Consider the following 15,715-nt stretch of genomic DNA (forward strand, 5'->3'; position numbering starts at 1 on the left):
TTAGACTCTTACAAGGGACAAGTGATTTTAAAGGACAAATTCCTGTCCCAACATGCATCAGACATCAGGATAAAGTTACAACAGCTACAGCAGCAGGACCCTGCTGCCTCTTTAGATGAGATGGTCCAGACAGCCACCAATACCTTTTATAACAGAGAACAGGAGAGGGAGACCAAGGCCCAGGAGAGGGAAAGAAGGAAAGAGACAAGGCATGCTCAGATGCTGGCCACCCTCCAGGGAAGCCCCATGGCAAACCCCGAGTCCTGTAAGTTCAAGGTATGAGGCAAATGCCTTATCTGTAGACAGGCAGGGCATTGAGCTACCTACCGTGTCCTGACCACCTACTCTGGAGCCTTCTCCTCCCAAACCTGTACCATTTTGGGTGCTACAGGAAAAACAACTACTAAAAGATTTACCCAAGCACTTCTTTGTTGCTGGGATGGAAAAATATTTTCCCACCAGTTTCTGGCGGTCCTTGAGTGCCCTACTCCCTTGTTGGGAAGAGATATACTCACTAAACTGGGGACCACCCTTGTGTTGGGAAGCTTTCCACCCCCTAGAGCCCTACAGCTTCTGGTTACTACTGAAGAACCCAATACACCCTCTCCAATAGAGAGGGACCAAAAACTATGGGAGGACAAGATTAACCCCCAGGTGTGGGACCAGGGGACTCCTGGATGAGCTCACCAAGCTGAACTGGTCATCATTTTCCTCCAAGATCCAACTCAGTTTACTAACCAGAAAAAATATCCCCTCAGAAGAGAGGCTCTGGAGGGACTACAGCCTCTAATAAATAAACTCCTTGCTTGTGGGCTATTGATCCCCACCAATTTGCCATGTAACACCCTGATCCTCTCAGTAAAGAAAAAGAATGGAACCTGGAGAATGGTTCAAGATCTCCAGATCATAAATGAAGCTGCAGTCCCCCTCCATCCCACAGTACCCAATCCCTATGTAATCTTGGGAGAAATCCCACCCAGTGCCAAGTGGTTTACAGTCTTGTATCTCAAAGATGCATTTTTTTGCATACCACTGGCTAAAGAATCCCAATATCTTTTTGCCTTTGAGTGGGAGGCTCCAGGAGAAAAACACCAACAGATGACTTGGACACTATTATCTAGGGTTCAGAGATAGCCCCCACCTATTTGGACAGGCTCTTAGCCAGGATCTCCTATATCTGAACCTGGGACCTAATAGGAAAACATTATAATACATAGATGAACTACTAATCTGCTTTCCAGATGAGAAAATTGGGCAATCTCCTGATTGCCCAACAACATGCAATTCAGGTTCTAAACTTTTTGGCAGAGAGGGGATATAAAGTCTCCCATGCTAAGGCATAGATGGTCAAGACAAAAGTCACTTACCTGGGAGTTTAGATTACGCATGGGTCCAGGAGGCTGTCCTCTGATCGGGTACAAGGAATCCTCCAGTTGCCCTCCCCCATGACTTGAAAACAATAGCAAGCTTTCCTGGGGATAACTGGGTATTGTAGAATCTGGATACCCAACTATGGTCTAATTGCCCAGCCCTTATATGAAAACTTAAAGGGACGGGATGATTCAATCCCAGTGATGTAGGGAACTCCACAAAAGAAGGCAGAGGCTACACTAAAACAAGCCTTAACTCAAGCACTTGCCTTGAGGTTGCCAGAACCAGAAAAAGCATTCCAAATTTATGTCCACAAAAGAGAAGGAATAGCCTTGGGAGTGTTAACTCATGGGATCTGAGCCCGAGCCTGTAGTTCACTTATCCATGAGGCTCAACCCAACTGCCTGAGGCTGGCCTCCCTACCTTCGAAACCTGGCAGCTGTTGCAATCCTGATAGAAGATGCTTTAAAACTCTCTTTTGGGGGCAAACTAAATATTTTTACCAGCCACCAAGTGAAACAATTCCTAAATGAGAGAGGTCATTTATGGATGTCTGATCAAAGAATCCTCAGATTATCAAGTAGTGCTGATGGAAAATCCAGGCCTCACTATACCCTCTTGTGAGGTTCTTAACCCAGCCACCCTCTTGCCTACTCCCGAGGGCTCTCTCCACTTTCACTTATGCCTAGAAACCTTGGATTACTGGACAAAACCCCAAGAGGGATTGTCAAAGGATCCTCTGTCCAATCCTGAGGAAATCTGGTACACTGATGGAAGCAGCTTTTTCTTGGATGGAAAAAGAAGAGCTGGATATGCTCAATTTTGAGACCATAAAGGCTAAACCTTTGCTACCAGGTATTTCAGCCCAATTAGCTGAGCTCATTGCTCTGACTTGAGATTTAGTGCTGGAAAAGGAAAAAGAGTAGCCACTTACACTAACTTCAAGTATGCCTTTCTGCTGCTACATGCACATGCGGCTATTTGGAAAGAAAGGGGCCACTTGACCACCCAAGGGTCCCCAAATATGGTGATCAAATCCTTACACTCTTGGAGGCAGTCCATCTGCCCACTGAGGTTTCAGTCTCCCACTGTAAAGGACACCAAAAAGGGAGCACAGAAGTGGCACGAGGGAACCAAGCAGCTGATCAGGCAGCTAAGAGAGCAGCATTACAGAACCATGACCTAATAGGGGTTGCCACCATAGTTCCACAGACTAATTTGCCAGAAACTCCTTCATATGCTGACGGTGAGACTCTTAAAGCTAAGAGTGAGGGTTTTCAAGAAGATTATATGGGGTGGTTTCAAAAGGAGGGATGCCTTTTTCTGCCTGGGAACCTTCCAATGAAAGTTGGTTAACTCCTTACATGCCACCACTCATTTAGGGGAAAAGGCCCTCCAAAGATTACTAGAAAGGTTCTTCAGAGGAACAGGCCTCCAAATGACTATAAGGCAAGTGTTCTCCTCTTGTCCCACATGCCAATTAAACAACCCCCAAGGAGCTCGAAGACCCCAGCTGGCCCAGCCTGTCCAACGACGTGAGACCTACCCAGGAGAGGACTGGCAGATGGACTTCACCCAGATGCAAGTTTCTCAAGGGTATAAATACCTATTAATCATGATAGATACATTCACAGGATGGATTGAAGGCTTTCCCACCCAGACTGAGAAGGCTGAGGAGGTGGTAAAAAATTAAAAAAAAAAAAAACTGCTCCATGAAATTATTCTGAGATTTGGTCTGCCCAGGTCATTACAAAGGAACAAAGGGACATCATTTACTTCTAAGGTCACCCAAGGGGTCTCTAAAGTTTGGGCATTATTTATTAGTTCCATTGTGCCTGGAGGCCTCAGTCTTCAGGAAAGGTAGAAAGAGCAAACCAATTCTTAAAATCAGAAATAAAATAGATAACCCAGGAGACCTCCCTGGGATGGAAGGAGGCTTTACCAATAGCTCTCCTCCACATCTATACTGCCCCTAAGGAACAGGTTGGTCTTAGTCCTTATGAGATGCTATATGGGAGACCTTTTGTTTATGTCAATGACCTCTTCCTAGATCCAGAGCTCAGACCCTCCAGTCTTATACCATGGCCATTGGGCAATTCCAACAGGATATACAGTTGTAAGGTGTGAACCAGGACCCAAAAGATTCTAAGGAGTCACCACTATATGCTCCAGGGACTCAAATCCTAATTAAAGTCTGGAAAGATGGGTCCCCAAAGGCTCAACTCCTGCCCACATGGAAGAGCCCCTACCCTATAATACTTTCTACTCCCACAGCAGTCATGACTCCTGGATTCACTACTCATGAGGCAAGCCATGGAATAAAACAGAAGAGAACACTCAATACACCTGTGAGCCCCTGGGAGATCTCAGATATCTATTCAGAACTAGAAATGAGTGCCATTCTAATGAACACCCCCAAAATCTAGTTTCTGGGGATAAGATATCTCAGGACACCTCTAAAGAGCCAACACAGCTTGGCAGGGGTTGTACTGCAAAACAGACAGGATATAGATCTTCTGATCCCTGAACAAGGAGGGACTTGAGCCATCCTGGCGATGGGAATTTGGAGATGGTTAATACATTCAGAAAACTAAGATCATGGCATCTGGTCCCATCACTTCATGGGAAATAGATGGGGAAACAGTGGAAACAGTGTCAGACTTTATTTTTTTGAGCTCTAAAATCACTGCAGATGGTGATTGCAGCCATGAAATTAAAAGACGCTTACTCCTTGGAAGGAAAGTTATGACCAACCTTGATAGCATATTAAAAAGCAGAGATATTACTTTGCCAACAAAGATCTGTCTAGTCAAGGCTATGGTTTTTCCAGTGGTCATGTATGGATGTGAAAGTTGGACTGTGAAGAAAGCTGATCGCTGAAGAATTGATGCTTTTGAACTGTGGTGCTGGAGAAGACTCTTGAGAGTCCTTTGGACTGCAAGAAGATCCAACCAGTCCATCCTAAAGGAGATCAGTCCTGGGTGTTCATTGGAAGGACTGATGTTGAGGCTGAAATTCCAATACTTTGGCCACCTCATGCGAAGAGTTGGAAAAGACCCTGATGCTGGGAGGGATTGGGGGCAGGAGGAGAAGGGGATGACAGACAATGAGATGGCTGGATGGCATCACCGACTCGATGGACATGAGTTTGAGTGAACTCTGGGAGTTGGTGATGGACAGGGAGGTCTGGCGTGCTGTGATTCATGGGGTCGCAAAGAGTAGGACACGACTGGGCAACTGAACTGAAATGAACTGAATGCCCCTACTAGTCCTAGTTATTCCATATTGATGCTGCTTATGATTGCTCCATGTATTATCAATTGTCTAACCCATTTTGTCTCTGCCCAGGTCAACAAGCTACAACATGCAATGCCAGTTCAACAAAAATATGTAAAACTACAGTGGACCATGGAAAATATCACTCACCCTTAGATGGACATGGCTATAAGTACTGTGAGACCTGAGACTAGCAAGAGGGGGAGGCCCAATGCCCCTTGCTGTCCCAGTTCAGTGAGAAGTAGCCAGAAAGAGCTCGACACCCCTATTCCCAAAGAATTGGGCCTCCTATCTATTGAAGCGGGAATGTTAGGTAGTTAGAATAGGAAAAAGGAGTCCAGAATGGCAATGGCTAAAAGACAAGGAAGGGAAAAGCCCACAAAAATAGAACAAAGGAAGGTCCAAGGGCCAGAGTGAGGACCTCGGGTAGAATGAACAGCACTCCTGGCTAGCCCAATTTACATAAGGCAGACCTAGGGGGGAGTAAAAAATATATAAAAAGAGGAGTCAAAGGGCCGGGGGTCTCTCTCTCACGCTCTCTCATTCTTGCTCTCTCTGTCTTCTCTTCATGTCTTTTGGGTCGGCATGCCCTCATGCCTCAAGGATGTATTTTCCTTTATTTTCAAAATAAAACTGAGCTGTAACACTGATCTGTCTGAGAGCTGTGATATAGTCTATCCAAGGGCTTTGACGCTGGTCAGTCACTTTAAATTTTTATTGTGATGAGACAGAACCAAGGAAATTACACACTCCCCCAAAAGTTCTAATTTGTTGAACCTCTAGTGTTATTTTCTGACTCTTTGCTTTATGCTAATTCTATCTCATAAGTTGTCTTCTTCAAAGTTCAACTAGTCAAATTCCACAGTCCTTCATGGTCCATTTTTCATGTCATAGTGATGCCATCCTTCTCTTCTTAGGCTGAATCCATTTAGAACAATCATTTGCCCTTAAACCTATAATATTATTTCTTAATCTTGACTTTTTATATGTATTTAGCTCTTACTCTCATGGTAAACTTAAGAACCAAATTCTAAAATAACTTACCACAGCAGGCAACAAACAACTTTTGAAATGAACCATTGACAAGCACGTATCAAACTTCTACTTTATTTATTTAGTTATCTATTCCAGAAATTCTATTTGAATAGAATACTCAGATAGAGGGTTGACATAGGTTTAACGATGTGGGACCTGTCATGATGCAGCATTCATTGAGAAATTCCCAGATCAGTTGAAAGATTGGATTGACTTATTTCTGGATTTCAAGAGAACCTTGCCATGGCATGCTTACTACTGACTGAGAAATAGATGGAAAACTTAATTCTCTTGTAATTCTGCTTTATGTCAATCTTATAGTTAATAAAATGAGTAATTTTTCCGTTTTTCTAAAACATCTATTGTTCATTTCTTCCTGCTTCCAATGAGAAATGAAAGTATTTGGTGGATTCAGTTAGTTGTTACCACTCTATGTAAGAATCGTGTATTTTCCATATGTGTGTAATTTATCTGTAATCCACAGAAAGTCAAAGCTTAAAACAAATAGCTTAGTATACAAAAGTGTCAGCTAACTACAGCCATTAAGTCAGACATAGTTGTAGGTGTTTAAAATACAAAGTTAACTGGTCCATGATGTTCGCATGGAAATGCTTTGAGAATAATCAAAGAAGGCCCTTCAGTCATGCAAACATAGATAATGATGCTAAATCTGAATTACAAGGCTTTTGCCTGAGTATACTGATTTTGTATTCATGAATGAAGTATCTTCATTGTTTGCTTGTTCTTCATGGGATGTTAAACATTCAGAACAATTTATGAAGCCATAAACCTGCAAGATTTCTTTTCCAGCTTAAGCTAAATCAAGATAATCTTTATTTTTATTTGTCTAGTCCATACCACTAAAATGAGTTTATCATTGACTGAAGTGACCATAGTTATGTCCTCTGGGGTACTGTTATAATGATCCTTTTTATTTTATATCCTACTTTATTGTTTTGCTAAAATCAATATTTGAGGCTTCATTAAATTGACAACTAAATCTGAAATGAATTTGCTATCATTCAAAACGCAAATGACTATTTGGTGCTTTTACTTCTAAAATAAGTAAATATGTCAGGGATATTATGAATACATACGTTTAGTTTGAAATTTTCTACTCAGCAGGTTCCTTTCATACTTCTGTAGATAAGTCTTTAATATGAACATAAATTAGAAAATAGTTCTTGACTTAGCTTGCTATGATTATTTTTGCCAAAAGTAAAGAACAAATAAAATTGGAAAACAGTCAATACTGATGATATATAAATTATATTTCTTACAGAGTCATGCACACCTCCTGAACCTGTTCACAGCTTCCCTGCCATCCGTGTGAATGTGAACAAGGAATCTTAAGAATGCAAGGTGAGAATCTGTCTTATTTGTCACCACACAGCTTGGTTCTGTTATTTTCCACATTAATAGGATTTTTTGACTGAGTGACCTTGTTAATACAGCAATATGTTTTCTGCCATATCATCAGTAACAATCTCTGCAGGAAAAATTAGCATTGAAAAAAATCATGGTTGATTTCACTCCATTTTTTTTTTCTCTTGCTTTAGCAAAAGCAAACAACTTCCATTATATACTAACACAACAACCACAATAGAAAAAAAATCTACTTTGAATGGTGAAAATACATGCTGAAACAGAGGGCAAAAATTGTGCTGTCCCACAGCACAATAATATGGAGATATCTGGATCTTTGGCAATATTTTTTTTAAATGGTAATAATATAGGGGAAATATTTTCTACCAGACATAGAAAAATAGAATTAGGAGTCCTCTAAAAGCAGAGTCATTACTTTGCCAAAAAAGGTCCGTCTAGTCAAGGCTATGGTTTTTCCCGTGGTCATGTATGGATGTGAGAGTTGGACTGTGAAGAAGGCTGATCGCCGAAGAACTGATGCTTTTGAACTGTGGTGTTGGAGAAGACTCTTGAGAATCCCTTGGACTGCAAGGCGATCCAACAGTCCATTCTAGGGGAGATCAATCCTGGGTGTTCATTGGAAGGACTGATGCTAAAGCTGAAACTGCAATACTTTGGTCACCTCATGAGATGAGTTGGCTCACTGAAAAAGACTCTGATGCTGGGAAAGGTTGGGGGCGGGAGGAGAAGGGGACGACAGAGAATGAGATGGCTGGATGGCATCACCGACTCTGTGGACATGAGTTTGAGTGAACTCCGGGAGTTGGTGATGGACAGGAAGGCCTGGCGTGCTGTGATTCATGGGGTCGCGGAGAGTCGGAAATGACTGAGTGACTAAACTGAACTGAAAAGACCTCTAGAAATTACTATGAAAAGAATGAGTTATATTAAGATGGCTAAAAGTTATATTGTTTCCTCTTAAAATCTCTGAAGCCTTGTATGTTGTCATTTTCTGTTAATCCTACACTGTCACATCAGTCAATTCTGGCTCCATGTTTTTGTGTAAAAGAAGTTGCCTTTTAACCAAACAGAGTGCTAAAGCAGAAAATAACACACTTTACTAATGGGAGACCAAGAATTCCAGTAATTTGGCCTCATGGGCAGCTAGGAACATGTGCTCTTGAAAGGTAGCAAAAGAAATAATCTTTACTGGGAATATGCAATATGTGTTTCACTTGCTAATCTCTCATTGTCCAATTCCTGATCAGTCCTCACAGCCAGATCCCTATGCTCTCTGGAAACTTTCAACAAAATACATTTTCCTCTCACTTCAACTCTCTTAGGTAACTCATTACTTTTCAGGATCCTTGTTCATTTCTCCATTCCAAAGGTTCTTTATCTTCACTAGTGTCCTTAAAGCAACCTTAACTGTAATTCCTACTCTGTTCACGCAGCCTCATACTTTGGGCCACCCTTTCTTCCCCACCCTGACTTTGATGACCCTCATCTGATTTTTCCATTTAAGCTTCCACAGTTTCCTTGGTCCTCATAATAGTTGCTCCAGAATGCCAGAAGGTGAACAGTACCTCACAGGAACAGCTGAGTCTGAATTTATTTGCCAAAAGCAGAATGATGGACCAGTTATCGGTTTGATAAAAGCTTTCACAATTTAATTCCTAAGACTTGGACTCAATTTACTTTTCTTTTGTTCCTTTGAACTTGACCTTAAGTGTCTCAATATAATGACCATGAGGCTAACTTAGACCACTTCTGCTTTATGAGACCAGACCATGGGATGCATGCTGCATTAACGTGTTAGGGCTGCCATAACAAAAATGCCACAAGCTGGATGGTTTCAACAATAGAAATGTATTCCCTCACAGTTCTGGAGGATAGAAATCTAAAGCTTAGTGCCATATTCCAGGCCTTTGTCCTAGGCTTGTCCACCTTCTCCCTGCGTCAGTTCACATCATCATTTTTCCGTGTGTGTCTTCATGTCTTTATGGACTTAATTGTGTTCCCCCAACCACCAGTTCATATGTTGAAGTTCTAACTCAACATTGTGACTGTATAGTTAGATGACATCATAGGGGTGAGAATCTGACAGGACTGAAAAGACAAGAATAGAGAAATATCTATTTTTCTCTGTATGAACACAGAAGAAAAGACACAGGAGGACACAGTGAGTAATGGCTGTCTCCAAGCCTGCAAAGGAGGTCTCGCCAGACACCTATTCTGATGGCCCCTTGGTCTTGAACTTCTAGATTACAGAATTGTGAGGAAATAAATTTCTGTAGCTTAAACCACTCAGTCTCTAGTATTTTCTTTCAGCAGTCCAAGCAGACTAGTAGAGTGCCCAGATTTTTATAAGGAAATTGGCTATACTGGATTAGGTAGGGTTCGAGTACTCCAATGACCTCATTTGAACTGTAAAGACCTTGTCACCAAATAATGGTGCAATCTCACGTAATGAGGATTAGGCTTCTAATGTATCTCTTTGCGGGGTGGAGTGGGGTTACAATTCAACTCATAATAGACACCGACTCTGAAGCATGACTCTCACTCATTAAGGAACCCTCAAATTGAGAGTCTAACTTTTTTAATTGCTATGTAAGACTACTAAAAAGAAACAATTATTGACCTTGATTATATGAAAAGACACCAGCAAAAGCCTAATGAGAATTATTTGAAAAATTATATTAGTGGTATTAGTACCTGACACACTTCTGATTTTATGGATACTTTCCACAGCAAGGTGATAAACACCACCTTGAGAAGGAAATGGCAACCCACTCCAGTGTTCTTGCCTGGAGAATCCCAGGGACGGTGGAGCCTGGTGGGCTGCCGTCTATGGGGTCACACAGAGTCGGATACGACTGAAGTGACTTAGCAGCAGCAACAGCCAACATAGAAGCTAATGAGTGAGCATTAGTGGAATCAGTGAGTGAATTTCACGGATAGGAGGAAAGTCCCACTCCATGGACAGGAGATGAACTCAAAGCTGACCTCACGCTGACCATGTGGTACGTGGTAGTTTCTGCCAAAAGAACCTTGGGGTTTTCTCCTCCATATAAACCCAAAACAAAGGACAGTGGCTCTCATCTTTTCCATTCAAATAGCCCTGACTTTTGCCAGTTCTTTATGGTATACACAATTTCTGTTGAGCCACATTGAGTCCACAAATTATTTCTTAAGCACATAGAACATGAATTCTCACAGGAAACTTATATAGAGCATGGATTCTCAATATCACTCCCAACAGAGTAAACATAAGTGGGAGGGAAAAAGAAAAAAGAAACTTACTCTCTTTAAGTATAAAAAACGGATGTATATATAGTACAAAAACAGATACACAGTATATCTTTGGTACTAAAATTTTATAGGGAGGGGACAGAGATAGGGGAAAAAATGCCTTAAAAGGCAAAATATATATATATATAATTCAGGAGGTAAAAACTTTTTTAAAATGGTTACTAAACACTGACATATAGAATTGACATATCCCCTAGCTATGGATCTTTGTAAACATCAAACTCCAGCCCTCAAATACCTGCCCCTCCATTTACCTTTCCCCCTTTATATAGCCTGTGCCCTGTTCTGCTCCCTTCTTCCTCACTTTTTATTTTTACTTTATTAAAGATGAGCATTATAAGGTGATTCAACATTGGATGATTTTAAATGGAAATCCCCTGAGTGTATTCAAATATTTCTTTACCAATAATTGATAATAGATGGCAGGATATACTGGAGGACAGGAAAACATTATCTGTCTGAAGTTCTAGGAACTACCTTCAATGGAAGAGGAGTTTAAGAAGAAAATGATATAGTCGTATTTCAATATTAGGAAAATGAAAAAGTTTTTATTCGAAGATATTTTATGTGACTTGTATATGTTAATTTCCTGAGCTCATAGTGTTTTAATGCTTACATTATCATAAGGGGCTTCCCAGGTGGCTCATTGGCAGCTCAGTGGCTGCCAATGCAGGAGACACAGGAGATGCAGGTTTGATCCCTGGGTTGGGAAGATTCCCTGGAGGAGGAAATGGAAATCCACTCCAGTATTCTTGCCTGTAAAATTCCCTGGACAGAGGAGCCTCGTGGGCTACTACAGTTCAAGGGGTCATAAAGAGTGAGACATGACTGAGTGACTGAGCATGAGTATGATACATTTTCATACATAGTAAAACAATATTGTAAATATTATTTTAATTACTTCAATGAAGGTTTTGACCTATCTGTGGAAAAGTAAATCAATATAGATAGTGCAAGGCTATTGAAAGCCTTCTTTAAGAATATTAGAAAATCCCACAATCAAATGCCCTTCACAACTGCCATTCATCCCAAAGAAGGAAATGAAATAAATCCAATTCCAAGCAGGCAGTCACAATGTTTATGGATTTCAATAAAAGTGCCCACAATCGAGTACGATCATGTCCTTTATTTAACTGTTTCTTTTTTTCCTGAAAAGAAACAAAGAATGGCTCAATGACTTTTTAAATATTGTATTTGCTTAGGTTTTTTGCTAGTTTTTTTAAATTTTTCTGCCTTAAAAGAATTAAGCTTCTGACTTCTTACAAATAAGATTTAAGAAGCAACCCATTTAGTCTAAATCTTAATTAATCCTAATAAGAGGGAACTGTAGCTTTTTAAAAGTCTAAATGGGTCATCATGAGCCGCTTTGTCACCCATCACTTGGTCCAGGAGTGAGCAGCAGGTGAGGTTGTTTAAAGCTCAGATGCTGAAGAGAGTACATCCGTCTTCCTAGGCAGCTCTAATCCTGCCTGGTCCACTGCCTCTATCTTTATGAGTTCTTTGATTGGTAATTGAGAGAATAAATCTTTGAAGGACTTACATGACTATGTGTATATATATACACACACATATTAAGAGTTCAGTAATAAAATACCTACCAAAGTATTTATACAGTCTCCTTTCAAGTCTTGAACATTTAATTAATTTTGCTAGACCAAGATATGGAATCAGGATTCAATTCTAGAGACTTTGTTTTTGTTTTTCTGGTGTTCAGTTCAGTTCAGTCGCTCAGTCGTGTCTGACTCTTAAATTCTGGTGTTAGGCAAATTCAAATTTTTAATTTTCTGTTCCAAACTAGGAGTCATCTGTATTAGGGTCAGGATTGGGTTGCGGAGGAGCCACATCACAGACTTAAATATAAGTCATACCTACCAAGTGGAAAGCCACAGGGAAAATTAAAAGGAATTTGTCTGGAAAGCATAAAGTCTGTTCCGTTAAGTTCAGTTGCTCAGTCATGTCCGACTCTTTGTGACCCCATGAATCACAGCACGCCAGGCCTCCCTGTCCATCACCAACTCCCGCAGTTCACTCAAACTCATGTCCACCGAGTCGGAGATGCCATCCAGCCATCTCATTTTCTGTCGTTCCCGTCTCCTCCCGCCCCCAGTCCCTCCCAGCATCAGAGTCTTTTCCAGTGAGTCAACTCGTCGCATGAGGTGGCCAAAGTATTGGAGTTTCAGCTTTAGCATCAGTCCTTCCAATGAACACCCAGGATTGATCTCCTTTAGAGTGGACTGGTTGGATCTCCTTGCAGTCCAAGGGACTCTCAAGAGTCTTCTCCAACACCACAGTTCAAAAGCATCAATTCTTCGGCAGTCACCTTTCTTCACAGTCCAACTCTCATATCCATACATGACCACGGGAAAAACCATAGCCTTGACTAGACGGACCTTTTTTGGCAAAGTAATGTCTCTGCTTTTTAATATGATATCTAGGTTGGTCATAACTTTCCTTCCAAGGAGTAAGTGTCTTTTAATTTCATGGCTGCAATCAGCATCCGCAGTGATTTTGGAGCCCAAAAAAATAAAGTCTGACACTGTTTCGACTGTTTCTCCATCTATTTCCCATGAAGTGATGGGACCAGATACCATGATCTTTGTTTTCTGATTGTTGAGCTTCAAGCCAACTTTTTCACTCTCCTCTTTCACTTTCATCAAGAGGCTTTTGAGTTCCTCTTCACTTTCTGCCATAAGGGTGGTGTCATCTGCATATCTGAGGTTATTGATATTTCTCCCGGCAATCTTGATTCCAGCTTGTGCTTTGCCGGGAGCCAGTGAGGGAAATCCTACCCGTGGCAAAGGTCAATTGGGGAAGAGGCCTGACGGGCAAAGGCTAATCAGGACTCGAGGAACCCCCTGGACTTACCTGAGCATCTACCCCAAAGAAAACCGGAGTCTGACTGCTTTACTATCTTACGCCTCTTACCAAGTCCTCTAATACTTACGGGGGCTTCCCCCCAACCACCTTTCTCTGAAAACATTAATTCAGAGCTGTAGTTAAAAAGTTCTCCTTGGCTTAATAGGAGTGTTCCAATCCAAGCCCCTCTGATAGCTTTCTAACTTGCATGACAAGTTTGTCCGGGCTCTTACAACTATGAGTGTGACTGTTTATAGCCTCCCAGCCATGCAAGGACAGAAAGCCTAATATTCTAAAATACAGGAATCTGTTGAAGAAGTTAAAATCATTAGAATAGTACTAAAAAAGATTTCATTGTTGAATCAATGCTTGCTGCAAAGTTTCCTCTATCTATTGTATCCTTGGAAATATATTAATCACATATAGAGAATATAAGTATTAGCCTTTGATTTAACCACATCAGATCTTAAGTTAATAAATTCCTTTCTTGTAGCTCACTACACCTGTGCCTTATAGGAATGTAACTTTGTCATGGGTCTAGCACCTGACTTTAGGAAAATCATCTTAAAAGAATATAAGCCTTTTTCTAGCTAACTAACCTTTGTTAGGAGCGAGGGCCATAACCTGTTAGCAGGCCACCTGGCCAGAAGATGATGTAAACCACCTAAAACTTTTGTATATCACGAGACATACAAAAATGAGCCCTGATCCTGATAAGGGTCAAGACTGCTGACCCCGCGTGATTTTGGTGTGACTCTATACCTCTCTTTCTCTATTTTTTATGTGCACAGCTTAGGGTACAAAAGCAGCACTGGAAAATAAAGTTTTGGGCCTTGTTCACTGAAGCTTGGTCTCCCCGTGTCGTTCTTTCTCTTTTTCCGTCCTTTTCTCTATTCTCCTTTTTCTGGTTGAGATCCTTGGAGCTCTGGGCCCTCTGAGTTTACTTATCTGCCTGGGCTTCTAAGACCCACTCGAGGGGGTGCCCTGGTGGGGTACCTCCAGTGATTCGAGAGGGTGCCTGCGGCCTACGTAAACAGAGCAAACCCCGTGCTGGGGTTTTATTGGTTTCCTGCATAAACCAAGGAATCATCAGCCCCTGTCTCTCTCTCTCTCTCTTTCTCTCTCTCTCGCTGATGCCGACGCCGTTCATCCCGAGAATACCCTGGGCCATATCGAGGCTGGACCCCGATAGTGCTTCTTCCAGCCTAATGTTCCTCATGATGTACTCTGCATATAAGTTAAATAAGCAGGTTGACAATATACAACCTTGACGTACAAAGGTTAATAATATTGGGGTTGTTTAACCTGGAGAAAAACCAAGATGAATTATTGATTTCTTGAAAATATTGCTTTCATTAAAACACTCTCTTGTTTAGAATCATAAACAACTCCTAGAATAGGAACTAAGAGGAGCTCCCTCTTAAGTGAAGAAGCAGGATTTGAACAGACCCTCAAATCCTACTAAACCAGTCTGTGAATATCTCTGAATTTATTTTTCATGTTTTGCTTACAGGATCCCCCCACCTTTCAAGAGATAGCCTTAGTCAGTAATCCCCATTATCCTCAAGGGGATCCATATGATATTAAGATTAATACTAACAACAATATTAAAAATAATAACCATCATTAACTGAGCATCCACTATGTGCCAGCACTTGTTCTAAGCACTTCACACTTTGCAATTATTAATTCTCATTTTCAGTATAGTACTACAGAGCAACTATAGTGCTGCTCAATTTATATTTTAGGAAACCAAGGGTCAGGAGAAGTTAGACACATTGCCTAAAATCACAAGCTATAAGTGGCAGAAATAAAAATCAAAATGAGATTGAACTCCAAAGTCTGTGTTTTGTTCATTCCTCTATACTTCCCACCGAAGTGACTGAATGCTGAAAAAATGTGTTATACACAAAGATGTTAACTGCAAAACGATTTATAATAATAATGAATGGGATTTTATTCAAAGGTAAAACTATATATGAATTATCAAATAAAACTATGGGAAATGTACATAATGGAATAAAATAAATGCATATTAACTTAGACAATGCTTATTACTGCATTAAATTGAAAGATCGACATGATAAAATGTGGTTGAAACCATGCTTTAAAAATGTCTGGAATTAACTACCCTAAAAAATCGATAATGGGTGGGAAGGGATAGCATGATTAGAGGTAAATTTGGTTGTTCTTCCTATCTTAAATATATTGACATTTTCTTTAATAAGAATATTATTCTTATAATTATTTAATAAGTATTCTGAGCATATGATCTCTGATATTAGGAATAACTTAAATTGAATGTTGCCTTAAAAATCATTCTCTTATGGAACTCTGTCCATGATGCCTTTCCTCACCTCCACGACTTGTCTTTTCTGTTCAGTCACTCTGCTTCACTGCCAACCAAGAGTCTCATACTCTCCAAGATCCTTTCCCTAGCTCCCTCTTCCCAATGTACTTTTTGGCCTGGACCACACTTTTGGCCTTTCTATAGCTTGGA

This window comes from Moschus berezovskii, chromosome 11 (assembly GCF_049115385.1).
Source record: "Moschus berezovskii isolate FMDL1 chromosome 11, NW_MosBer_1.0, whole genome shotgun sequence".
Taxonomy (NCBI): Eukaryota; Metazoa; Chordata; class Mammalia; order Artiodactyla; family Moschidae; genus Moschus; species Moschus berezovskii.